Below are 13,167 nucleotides of genomic sequence, written 5' to 3' on the forward strand. Positions count from 1 at the left end.
TCAAGGAGGTGGAGCATATCCTGACTCCTTGGGTGTGGGCTGTACAGGCTGACTTCCTTCCAAAGGATGTGGCATGCGGTGGGGAGACAACCAACTTTGCAGTGGAGAAACCTGACACACACTGCCACAGCCAGGATCAAGGTCAACATCCACTGTTATGAGTCCGTTCCCAGTAAGTGCCCGTGACATAATGTGATGAAGATGGAACTTCACCTCTGTGGCCTTCTTCCCCCAAACACACAACCCAAGTCTAATCACAAGATAAATACTAGACAAATCTCAATTGAGGGACATTCTACAAAACACCTAATGAGTACTCCTCAAAAGTTGTCAAGGTCATCAAAAACAAGGCAAGTCTAAGAAATGGTCACAGCCCAGAGGACCCTAAGGAGACTTGACAGTAAATGTAATGTGGTGTCCAGAGCAAGGACATTAGGAAAAAAAAAACAAGAAAAAATGAATAAGGTATGGGCTTTAGTTAATAACAATTTATCAATGCCAATTCATTAATTGCAACAAATATATCACATGAATGTAAGATGTTAAATAAAAGAGATATAGGTATAGGTATACTGAAGTTTCTGTATTGTTAGCAACTATAAATCTAAAACTATTCTGAAATTTTAGTTTATTTTTAAAAATATATTGAGAATCATATGCTCACAGAAAGTGGGAAATGGAAGGTACCATAAAAACTGTCAGTTAAACCTTTTATTGTACAAGGGAGAAAACTAAGGATTTATAGTGTGGTTTTGTAGCCTGCACTTTGAGAAAACAGTGGTGGCTTGCTGCTGAGCTGGTCCTCACTGACACTAAACATCAATCACAGTACAAAGTAGACACTCAATAAATTATTACTGAATGCTGAATAACTCCCAACAACCTACCATCTACCCAGTATCTTATCCTCTCACTCATTCATTTATTAACTCATTCATTCATTCAACAAATGTTTACTGAGTGTCTGGCACTATCATTTTACTCCTAGAATTATAACCACTTAGAAACTCTATCCAAAGGATGGACATTTTGGCAATTTTCCATATCTGACTTTGTAGGAAACTGTTTAGCTGATTCAAGTTTATAAGCATCCAAGGAAGAATGGTCTCAAGCCAGGTTAATAGAACATAGACTAAGGGGGTATAAGAAGGAAGGCTCTGAGTCCTAGAGGGGATGTCTGGTTCGTTTATACTCAGGTTGTGGGCTGCAGTCTTTTTGAGTCATACTGTTGTTTTAGACTCTCTCATCTCTCATTCCACTCCTTCTACTACTCACTGAGACAACGGGCTAACAGCCTATTGTTGTCTTCTTTCCAGTTTCAGTTCTACTACTTACCAGCTTGGTGATCTTGGCCAAGCTGCCTAATCTTTTGGGGCCTCGGTTCCCCTATCTGAAAAATTACCTCATGAAAGAATGTTGCTTGGGTCAAATAAGCCCACATTTCTAAAATGTTTGGCACACTTGGCAATGACATTATTATTACTACTGTCAATACTGTTATTGTTATCATTACCGACCAACCAGAGGCTTGTACCTAGGAAGCTTCGACAGTCACTTGGGGTCTACAAAGAACACACGCTGGCACACTTAATCAATCTTTCCATCGTTCTCGGTTTGATAAGTAGGTTGTTTCCAACAAATCGCAAAATTATCGTTGTGATCTGGGTTATGATTCCATTTCCTGTCAGTCCAATGCCTCTTTTAGACTGCCAGGAAACCAAAGGCCTTATTTTCAAGTTCCCTTCCTTCTTGGCCTCTTTTCCTGCCAAAATTTATTTTCATGTTAACATTTATTCTAAATATTCCATGGGCTCCTAAAACTGGACAGTTCTCCTAGATTCAGTTCTCTCTGGAGGTCCATTTTTTCTGACTTTATTTCTATGATATTTAAAGGTCAGGTTCATCACAAGATAAAGACTGTAGCGTCTAAGAAATGTAATTAACTATTTACCAGTAGGTTTAGCTCCAAGCCTCAGGATTTACTGACCTCTTTAAATTTGCTAAAAGTCACCAAACAATTCAAAGAAATTTCTCCGTTCTGCTTTCTTCTCACTCTCCAGAAGAAGTCAGGTTGTTGGCCACTGATTGCATTTGGTATTTAAAAGGCCAAGTCTTGGGACTTCCCTGGTGGTCCAGTGGTTAAGAATATGCTTTCCAATACAGAGGACGCGGGTTTGATCCCTGGTCGGGGAACTAAGATCCCACATGCTGGGGGGCAACTAAGCCCGCGTGCTGCAACTACTGAGCCTGTGCATCACAACTAGGGAACCCAAGTGCCGCAACTACAGAGCCCACGTGCTCTGGAGCCATGTGCCACAACTAGAGAGAAGCCCACGTGCCACAACAAAAGATCCCATGTGCCACAGCTAAGACCCAACATAGCCAATAAATAAATAAATATTTTAAAAAATAAAAATAATAAAAGGCCAAGCCTTATACTAGAAGATCAATACATCTAAAATAAAAACATGGGTTTGGGGATAACTTGTATTGTTAGGGGGTGGAGGAGGTCAAGCTAACAAAAGTTTGTTTTTGGCATTCCACATCTTAGCTAGAGATTATGTAGAGACTAATATCAGTAGCAGATTCCTGTTGCAATGAGTTATCTGTTCTTTTAAAGTCTCTCCACAGCCACCAAAGAAAAGGAAGGTTAAACCTTTATCTATCTATTAGGCTTTTGTTCATAGGTGTCAATGATGCCAATAGAAAAATATTGTCTTGTTATGTCTAAGTGCATTTAAGCAATGGGTGTTCCTTGAGCCATACTTTAAAACATAAAATACTTTAAAACGTTGATTGCTATTGTATCAAACTATTTCACTATTAGATTACTATCATTATTGTGAAACAAACTGAATAAAAAGTTAGTATGTTCAAAACAAAAAAATAAAGATCAGGTTTGTCAGGGTGCTCACGACCTCTACATGCCAATGCTATGAACAAGTCCCAGGACCCCAGTGTGGCTTACTGTCCGTGTCCAGGTAAAGGAGGCCATGTGTTTGCTCTTCTGATGAAAAGTTTCTGAGCAAGAAGATCCCTGCCATGAGCCCCGTTACAGCCACGGCTGCCTGTCTGGCATCCTGCCAGTTCCCAAGTGCATCCTAATTCCAGTACGAGGGCCCCTGGGAACCAGGTCCCTTCCTACAGCTGCAGCAGCATCTGCTTGACATTGTAGGTGACAGCCCCTTGGTGATTAACAATGCTGTCTCCTCAAGGGCGTCACTGGGCGCTCCTTGGTGGAGTAAGTTTTCCTAAGTGTAGTGACAGAGTTTCTGCAAAGGCAGAAAGCTAACTAAGTTTGCGTAATAGAGGTTACCTTCTTCAACCCAGTTGCAAAAACCATTCTCAGCACAAATGTCCCAGGTTCAGAGGAAATCTTAAGGGAAACTTTAAATAGTTTTAATCAAAAAGAATATCCTTGTACTGAGTTCAAAAATAAGTTAATAAAACAGGTTAACTTCTTTTTAACGGATGGAAGATTTTAAAGACATTCTAAAAGGCGATTTTGTCTGTAGCTCATTATTATTGCAACAAACATACTGTGAATTAGTTTTCCATTAGCGTCATTATTTTGAAACTCCTTTTGTTAAGGATACTCACATAAAACAGGTCCTCCTTCTCTCCTGGGAGGAGCCTGCGAAGGTTGAAACCGCTGCTGCTTCTCTCCACACCCTATCCTCAGCAACTCCAGGATTTAAGCCTGAAGGAAACAGGAGAAAGGGGTCAATTAGGGAACAGAGAAGCAGCAGATTCTAAATCAGGGCACATGCATGAGCTCTCAGGTGGAAATCAGGGGAAGAGTTTATGTGTGTTCGCATTTTTTTCACAAGCTTAAGATGTCCAATGTGTACAATTATTTATACCTAAGACATCTCCTGAGACTTCTTCTGACTGGAAGGATTTTGTTGTTGTTATCATTTGTTTGCTTGTTTTTTAGGAAATACTAATCAGCTCGCTTTTCAAATTTAATGCCCATACTTTTAACATAGCTGCTTAAGTTCTATATCATGAATTGGCTCTGTCATTAATTTGGGGGCTTACCCACCTCACATGAGAAGTTTACTCTGGGAAGCTCCAGAGCTTGTCTCAAAGAGACAGATGGTCTCCAGAGCAACATAAACCAGGGCTCAACAAGAGGTCTCAGTAACAGGCCATCAGGAAAAAACAAAATAAAACAAAATGCCTTAAGTTTCCATATACAAGAAAACAAATACTGGTTTCAGATTTTTAAAAATTTGAGCCCCAAATTAAAAGTCTCAAGGGCGGGACTTCCCTGGTGGTCCAGTGGTTAAGACTCTACGTTCCCAATGCAGGGGGCCTGGGCTCGATCCCTGGTCAGGGAACTAGTTCCATACATGCCGCAACTAAAGATCCCAGATGCTGCAACTAAAAGATCCCACATGCCACAACTAAAGATCCCACATGCCGCAATTGAAAGATCCCGCATGCCGCAACTAAGACCCAGCACAGTCAAATAAATAAATAAATATTGCAATATTAGGGGGAAAAAAGTCTCAAGGGCAACCTCTCTAATTGCAGGCCTTGGTTTGCAACTCAACTGCTTCCCAAATGGGCAACTCTGTGCCATGGACATCAGGTTGAAGAGTTACAGAGTTTCTAGTTTAACAGTGTTCAATAATTCTCCCTAGAAATGATGGGAGTCCAGCCAGTGATAAGTAAATGTTTGAGACATAACAAAGGACTAGAAAGCCCAGATGCAAATGTGGTTTTGAGGGGAAATCTTTCCTGAGTGACTAGGAACATGATCTGGAGGCAATGGACAGTAACACCCTGAAGCAGGCCTGCAAGAAACACAATGCCAGGCCTACTGTATGGATTTGGATATTGCTGACCTATAAAAGGGAATCAACTATTTTGAACAACTATGGATTAAATACAAGGAAACAAAATGAGCAATGTAATCAGGGAAATGAAGCGTTAGATGAACAGGGAAATAAGAGGAAGAGGAAAGTCAGTATGTGTTGGCACTGCACTTCTGGGCTAGGTCAGCACTGGGTAATCGAGATGGACAGCTCTTCAGATGGACTGAGGCCTGAACAGTTTCCACTTTCTTCCTCATACTCACGTATTTCTACATATTTAAGTCGTACAAATAAATTAACCATCTCTGTGGCATAAGCTTTCTGTAGTAAGCATCACAGGGAACGTATTTATAAACATGCCAAGGGAATGTGCGGTCAACTGCACACACGTCTCGCACCTGTTTCTTGGATCCCATGCCACCTGCTCCAGCCTCAGTGAAGTGGAGCTTGGAGATTCGAGCTCTCTCAGGCTGCTGACTGAGTCTGGTTTTGCAGGTCTTCACTTGGCTGTGTGCTCCTCCATCCCAGGGTGTGTACACATGGCTTCCCTAGAACAGCTGTCAGCAAGTCCTTCCACTCACCTCCCTTCTGGAAACGCCTTCCTCTGACTTCCATGCCAACCCTCCGAATTCTTCTACCACTCCCATTCTCTGCTCATCCCTTAATGCCAGTGGCCCCTGTGATTCTGACCTCAGCCCAGTTCTCTTCTCGCTCGGAGTCCATTCCCGGCATGTGGGGAAGCGCGTGGGCACTAGACTCAGAACCCGCAGGCTGCAGGCTGCGTGTGTGTGATCCTGGGCAGGTTCCCTGACATCTCTGACGTGTCCCCTCTTATAAAGTGGGGCCAGTACGCGGACCGACTTCATGGGGTCATAAGGAAGAGCGAATGAGTTCAGACGTGTGAATTGCCCGGCACCCAGAGTACAGGCTCAGCTTCTTTAACTGGGACAGCCATGGCTTCAACTATTATTTAGTTGAATAACTCGATCACTTACTTAGTTGATGGTTAGTTGACTAGCGGATAAACTCTGATTTTCTAGCTCATATTTCTTTTCTGAGCTCCAAGTCCATTTAGCCAACCGCCTACTAAACATCCCCAGTTACACCCAGGGCCCCTTCAAGTAATTCCACGTTCACAGACTAACCACCCTCCTCTCTCCACTCCTGCTCCACCCGAAACTACTCTTCTTTTTTATTCTTTTTCCGAGATGAGTAACGGCATCATCCATCCAAATGTCCAAACCTTCGAAAGTTAACAGAATCTCCCCTTTTCTCAACTACCCGTACCCTAAACATAAAGATCCAACTGCGGAGACTTCCCTGATGGTCCAGTGGTTAAGACTCTGTGCTTCCAATACAGGGGGCATAGGTTCAATCCCTGGTCGGGGAATGAAGATCCCACGTGCTGCAGGGCACAGACAAAAAGAAAAGAAAAGAAAATCCAACTGGTCACCACATCTTTTCAGTTTTGCTTCCTGACCATCTTTTCTTCTGGGTTACCGTCCTCCCTGCCTCTAGACTCTTCCCTCCCACACCGTCCTCCTTTGACACTGCAGTCAGTGGGTTCATCCTAGAAAGGATGGTTTTCATGATCTTTCCATTGACCTTCAGGATAAATCCACAGTTTTTAGCACAGCATGTGAGGTACTTCATCAACTTGCCTTTCTCTTCCCCTGTTTTATCTCCTCCCACCCCCCCCAGCCCCCATTCCAGCCACAGGAAACCACGTTATCACCTCTCCTTCACCACCATGCCCTCGTTAATACAACCAGGATTACCCCCTGTTCTCCATCTAGATAATCTTGCTCTGTTATCTTCTTTCTAACTCCTGGGACTCTGCTCCAGATGGAATTAAAACAACAACTAAAGGATAGTTAACAGATGCTACAACTCCAGTTCTGTTTGCTCAAAACAGTGAAATTCCTTTCTTGCCTTTATTTCTGAGGCACAGAATAGATTTCTTTCTTGGTCGTTTTATTTTTGCTTTCCAGTGACGGATAATGACCCTTTGCGTGAGGAGCTGGTGAGATGGGATAGACCTTCTACCAAAATGTCAAAATAAGAGATCTAGATGGTGAGGAAAACTTGGTGAAAACACAAAGAAACTGTGAGAGGGGAGGAGGTGCAAAGCCAGCCTTTCCTGAATCACAGTAGCCATTCTTCCTCCCACCTCCCTCCCTCTCCTCTGCTTTCTCTATCTCTCTGCTCTTTGTCCTTATCTGTCACACACACACACACACACACACACACACACATACTTCTCTTAAGGGAAGAAGAGCTCTGTGTTCTCTTTAAATCCCTCAGGTCCTACATTTTATTGCTCTAACAGTCCGCCTCCCTGAGGTTCCTGTCCAGACAAGCTATTTCAAACTTCGGTAGAGAAGCTGTTGGTTCACTCGCCTGGTTTGGAAGCGTCTGGGGGGCAGGTCTCGCAGCCCTGTCTCCCGCCCCCCCTCCTCTCCCCAGTCCTGGCAGGTGGGCGACAAGGCAGACAAAGGTCCATTTGTAACCTCCTTCTAGCACCTCCTCTCTTCTCCTTTTGCCCAAACTCAACCAGTGAGTTGGAGCATTTCAGCAGATTCCTCTGTCAAGAAGACCAAAGGAAAGGAGAAGAAAAAGGGTATGGACTTTTTTTCCTTAAGAATCATTTTATGTCATTGATTCTACTGCAAACTACTGCTATAGACTAGAGCAGAAGTGTATTTGTGTCTTGAGTCAGAAGAGAAGGACAGAGAGGCAGAGAGTCTCTGAAGAGGTGATGTGTGCACTTTGAGAAAGATGCTGCTTTTCCAGGTTAGAGAAAAAGAATCAGATTAAAGGAGAATAGAAAATGTACATTCCTTAAGGGGAAAGGCATTTAATTGGGGACTTAAAAGGAGGCAGCTCCCTCACTGCTGCTCCTTGTTAAAGCCCCCATCTGCCCTGAATCTGGCTCCACCATTCCACCTCTCAGGACTATGCGAGGGTGATGAAGTACACAAATTCCTTTTCAATGCAGTAGCTGTTATCTCTGTATTCCTACTTTATGTAAAGTGTAATGGCAATGTCTAAGAAAGTGAATGTTTTCTGCTTTTAAAAAATCCTGATTCCTTCTAGAAAAATGGTATCGATGACCTTAATTGCCAAGCAGAAATAGACACAGATGTAGAGGACAAACGTATGGATACCAAGGGGGAAAGGGGTGGGGTGGGAGGAGTTGGGAGACTGGGATTGACACATATATAACTATTGATACAATGTATAAAATAGACAACTGATGGGAATATACTGCATAGCAACAGGGAGCTCTACTTAATGCACTGTAATGTCCTAAATGGGAGGGAAACCCAAAAGGGAGGGGATATATGTATATGTATGGCTGATTCATTTTGCTGTGCAGTAGAAGCTAATACAACATTGTGAAGCAACTATACTCCAATAAAAATTTTTTAAAATCCTGATTCCTAAAAAGTAACTGGCATAAATGTGTGAGACAAAGAGGGAATTCACGGAATTCATCCTTGGTGTCCCCACCGTGGAACACAACACAGTGTCTGTACTGCTGCAATACAGGGAACTCTTTTTCCCTTTGGGGCTTATAAAAATTCCTCTTTAAAATTCCTTGACTTAGTTACATAGACTGTGTAAAGCTCTCCCAAACACTGGTCCTTTTATCCAGTGATGATGATTTCTCATGGCCAGGGAAATAGTTAAAATGATGCAAGCCTGCATATTCATATCATTCTCTGAGGTGCTTGAAGGCAGACCACCTTCAGGGAGGACGTGGACTTTGTTTTACCACTGATGAAGGTCTCTTGGGTACTGGGGCTGATCGTGTCTATTTTAAAGATGTTTGGAAGGCTTAACCACCTTCTACTACCACTTCTTTCCTTTAACCTACACTGTGAGAAGTTTCACTGCAGGCCCTCAGTCATTCTAATACAAAACTCTTGTGGTACAGAGTGGGAATTTTAAAAATAATAGTTATTTTCATCTATGGAAAGATGAATGGAAAAACACCACGACTGGACGGCAGTTTTAATCTCTTCCAACTATAACTCTGATATTTTAAATGTCAAGTTCTGAGCTGGAATTTTCATTTGTTTGTGCAGCCTTTGCTTCCTTCTGGCTGTAATGAAAGGAATCTGAAAATGGGCTGCCCTTTCTAACTCATCAACTCTGTTTCATCCCACTGCTCTTAATACCAGTTTCCAGAACTGGCATCAGCTGTCTGCATGAGCGCTGCAGCATAAAGTCCTCAAGACGCTTTCACGACATAGCTGTGTTTTGGCCATTAAATGAGATACTTTTTCTTTTAAAGTCTCCACTTAACTCCAACCATTCAAAAGCCTGCTGGTGCCAAATATCCTCACACAACCAAAATTTGCAATGCCCTACCCATATGATGGTGACAATGATTTGTTGCTTAATTGGAAACATCTTGTTCATAGTTCTGTATCCTTTGCAATGGTCTTTTAAAAATAATGCCACTATTGGGATATGAATGGTATCTTACATTAGTTAATTACAATAAAATTGAATCCAAAAAAACCAATTGGTAACTATCTAAAGATCTCTAGTTATTCCTTCAGATATTCAGTTTTTAGCCTTGTTTTCTGTTGTAATTTGGATGTACTTCAGGAGGAATTTTAAATGCATCTACTTCAACAGAAAGAGGGGAAAAAAAATAGAGCAATTTGCTTTGAATTGGTCAAAGTCATTTCACTCTTGTTGGCACTTGAAAAATATATGGTCTTGATGGACTGCCAAGGATGAAAGGTCGGTGTCTTTTAATGAAACAACAAACCAATGTATCATGGTAACATACTGGTTCAGGCATTTCCCCACTTGCCAAATAATAGTTAAAAGCTATTTATGTGCACTGAAGTAAAGGAAGAAGAGAAGACTTCAGTTCAAACATGTAATTTAATAAAGGGTTAAAAAAAAAAAAAAAAAAAGACTACCAGGGAGTCCTTGCCTGGTGTGGAACTTTCCATCCCAGTATGTGACTGAGGTAGACAACAGACCATCATTCTGTGCTCTGGCCTGGACACAGCCAGGAAAAGCGCATGGTGTGGCAACATAACCCACTTACTTCTCCAGCAATTTACTTGTTCCTTCCTTCAGCAAATGCTTTCTGAATGCTTCCTGTGAGCCCAGCCTGGAAGCAGGCCCCTGAGAGATGCAGGAGGAGGGGAAGGTACCCCTGCTTGCCTTCTCGGTGCTGGCATCTCTTCCTCCAGTCCCCGTACATGGGCTGGCCCTGGTCTCCATCCCTCCCCTCTTCTCTTCCCACCCTGCACTCACTACCCTGCGGTCCCACAGCTATAAATACTATCGATAAAATATCCTGATGACTCTCGAATTCATACTTCTGGCCCTGACTTCCAGACTCACATTCAACTGCCTACTCAGAATCTTCATTCATGTCTGATAGGCAACTCAGATTAATTTGTCCAAATTCTTTTTTGTTTGTTTAAATTTGTATTGGAGTATAGTTGCTTTACAATGTTGTGTTAGTTTCTACTGTACAGCAAAGTGAATCAGCTCTACATATACATATATCCATTCTTTTTGGATTTCCTTCCCATTTAGGTCACCACAGAGTACTGAGTAGAGTTCCCCTGTGCTATATAGCAGGTTCTCATTAGTTATCTTCTTTATACATATTATCACCGCAAATCAGCCAAGAATGTTAAGGCCAAAATGAAAAAAGTAAACTATATATGCAGGCAATATATATATTTATTTTATTTCGTACCTGTGTGAGATGATATATGTACACTGAACTTATTGTGATAATAACTTCATGATGTATGTAAATCAAATCATTATGCTATATACCTTAAACTTCTACCGTGCTATTTGTCAATTATATCTCAATAAAACTGAAAGGAAAAAAAAATTAACTTGTCCAAAAGTTTACCCTAAGATCCGCCCCCGCCGCTAGATCGACTCCTTGCAATTCATCCTCAGCTCATGTCAGTAAATGTCAGTACCATTCAGGTCAGAAACCTAAGAGTCATCCTGGATTCTTTCCCTCACCTCATTCTTCAATCAACTTCAACTCTTTTCCGACGTACCTCTCCCCCGCCAGCACCCCCAAACATAAATGTTAGAGTTTCCCACTGTCCCTTGGCCATCTCAATTTCTCCTTCTTAACACCCTCCCCAATGCACATCAAAAAAGAAGCACACAAAATGTTAACAACAGCCCTCTCCATGTTGACACTCCAGTTGAATTTTATTCTATCTGTGCTTTTCTCTATTTTCCATGTTTAAACTATTACTTTTTTTAGAAAAATAATTGATATTTTTCTAAAAAAAATATCCAACTAGGATTACAGCTCTCATTAGAACCATCCGATGGAAAGAAAGCATAAGACATTAATAGTCATGAAGTGAGCTTAAGAACAAACTACACTTCAATGCAGGAAATATAAGAATGGTAATACGAGGTCAAATTGTCTAAATGCATGACTTGTCCAAAGGCCACAAGGAATAGACAAAATTAAGATAGATCACCAAAAATAAGAACATGATTACATAGTAAAAAGAAAACTCAGAAGATCAAAGCTCTAAAAGATAAGAAATATGCCAAAGACCTAAAATAACAGAAAAATTCTATCGCATTAGGGCAAAAAGATTAAAAAGACCTTACAGCTCCCTTCCAACTCCTCCCCATACACTCCACCTTCTGATAGAGAGGAATCTGGTGAGGGGGGTTAGAGAAAAAGCCAGGTGATGTTTGTTGTTGAATCTTCTGATAAAGGTACACATACACAGAAACATACACACACATACACACACACATATTTTTTTGCAGTACGTGGGCCTCTCACTGTTGTGGCCTCTTGCAGAGCACAGGCTCCGGACGCGCAGGCTCAGCGGCCATGGCTCACAGGCCCAGCCGCTCCGCGGCATGTGGGATCTTCCCAGACTGGGGCACGAACCTGTGACCCCTGCATCGGCAGGCGGACTCTCAACCACTGCGCCACCAGGGAAGCCCGAAACATGTATTTTTAAGTCAGGTATGAGCTAGTAGGGCCAGAATAAATGCTAGTTTTGACAAAAAGCAAGCAAACAAAAGAAATTGGGAAGTACATTTTAAAGTCAAACTATTTAGAAACAAAATTAAATACAATTAAATTAAAACAGTAGTACCTGATGACATGCAAATTTAAGGATTTGGTAGCTCACTAACCTCTTCCAGGCATAAATAGTTCTCTGCAACTAGATATTGAGTTTAGCAATCTGAGAAACTCCTCCTTCCCTGGCTATAAGCATCTAAAGATTAGGATACATTATTTATTCTTTCATTAACGTGCCAGGTACTGTTTAGCGTACTTGGATACATATCAGACAAAATCCTGCCTTCCTGGAGCTTATATTCAAGTTTGGGGAGACACAATAAGAATATTTTATAATAATTTAGAGGTTTATAAATGCCATGGAAAACCAGAGCAAGTAAGGCAGACTGAGAATCTGAAAGAGGAGACAGAGTTTTATTTTTTAATTTAAAAAAATCTAAAATTGAAGTATAGTTAATTTACAATGTTGTGTTAGTTTCTGGTGTACAGCACATATATATTCTTTTTCAGAGTCTTTTCCATTATAGGTTATTATAAGGTATTGAATATAATTTCTTGTGCTATATGGTAAGTCTTTGTTTTTTATCTATTTTATATATTGTAGTATATATCTGTTAATTCCAAACTCCTTATTTGTCCCTCTCCCCGACCTTTCCCCTTTGAAAATCATAAGTTTGCTTTCTGTGTCTGTAAGTCTGTTTCTGTTTTGTAAATAAGTTCATTTGCATCATTTTTTTAGATTCCACATATAAGTGATATCCTATGATATTTGGCTTTCTCTGACTTACCTCACTTAGTATGATAATCCCTAGGTCTATCCATGTTGCTGCAAATGGCTTTATTTCATTCTTTTTATGGCTGAGTAATATTCCATTGTATATCTGTGCCACACCTTCTTTATCCATTCCTCTGTTGATGGACACTTAGGGTGCTCCCAAGTCTTGGCTGTTGTGAACAGTGCTGCAGTGAACATAGGGGTGCAGGTAAGTGGAGACAGAATTTTAAATAGGACAGTAGGGTAGGTGTTATTGAGGAGCAAAGGCTTGAAGAAGGTGAGGTAGTTAGATATGCAGATATTTGGAGGAAGAGCTTTCCAAGCAGAGGAAATAACCAGTGCAAAGGCCCTGAGGCAAGAATGCATATGGCATTTTTGAGGAACAGCTGGAACAGAACAAACAAGGTGAAGAATAGATGATTTCAGAGAGGTGATGGGGAGCCAGATTGCATATGGAGGTCACTGCAATGACTTTAGCTTTGACTCAAAGAAAGTGGAGT

Source organism: Phocoena sinus, chromosome 6, assembly GCF_008692025.1.
Source record: "Phocoena sinus isolate mPhoSin1 chromosome 6, mPhoSin1.pri, whole genome shotgun sequence".
In the NCBI taxonomy this organism is placed as follows: domain Eukaryota; kingdom Metazoa; phylum Chordata; class Mammalia; order Artiodactyla; family Phocoenidae; genus Phocoena; species Phocoena sinus.